This window comes from Carlito syrichta, unplaced genomic scaffold (genome assembly GCF_000164805.1).
Source record: "Carlito syrichta isolate Samal-C Ts95f unplaced genomic scaffold, Tarsius_syrichta-2.0.1 Scaffold303360, whole genome shotgun sequence".
Lineage (NCBI taxonomy): Eukaryota > Metazoa > Chordata > Mammalia > Primates > Tarsiidae > Carlito > Carlito syrichta.
In genome coordinates, this window is record NW_007247456.1 from 737,188 (window position 1) to 737,957 (window position 770).

Sequence of the window (770 nt, forward strand, 5' to 3'; positions counted from 1 at the left end):
TTTTCCATATCTGCTATGGAGAATACCACAAAGGTTCACAGGCTAGAAGAGAGCTCAGGTCTATGCCAGACTCCTCTTCTGGAATCTCCAGTCCTTGAAAGGTGCCAGCCTAGAATCAGAGAGTTGCCAGTATAAGTTAGAGGATCTGGGTTCATGTGCCAGCTCTATCATTCACAGTAGCGTGACTATAGTCAGTCACTTTACCGGCCTATGCCACAGGTCTCATATTGGTAAATGGAGGAAGAGGGTGACTGCCTCACAGGGATATGGGAAGAGATAATCTAAGATGTCCAGAGTTCTGGCACATGGTCGACCATCAATGCCAATTGACTGCCTTGCCCACCTACCATTGTCTGTCATAATCCGTGCTGCTGAAAAAGTCTCCCAAATATCAGGGATGATGAGGAAGATGAAGGAAAACAATTTCGGAGGAGATTGGTCTCAGGGGCTTCAAGTGAGGAGCCCCCTTTATCAGGTTAATGTTGTAAATGATGGAGTCTCATCTTTGGAATTTTCACCAAAAGTTGGATGGGCAGGACCTGAGACCTGGAAGTGAAATTGAAGTTATAGGCAGATTTTTTAGTCCAGATCTCTGGGTTATTTTGAAATACACCCTGAAGCTCAAAGGAAAAATTTTGAAATACACCCTGAAGTTCAAAAGAAAAAATAATTTAAAAAATATATGCAGCCGGATTTGGTGGCTCAGCCTATAATCTCGCGCCTTTGGGAGGCTGAGGTGAGTGGATTGCCTGAGCCCGCGGGGTTGAGAC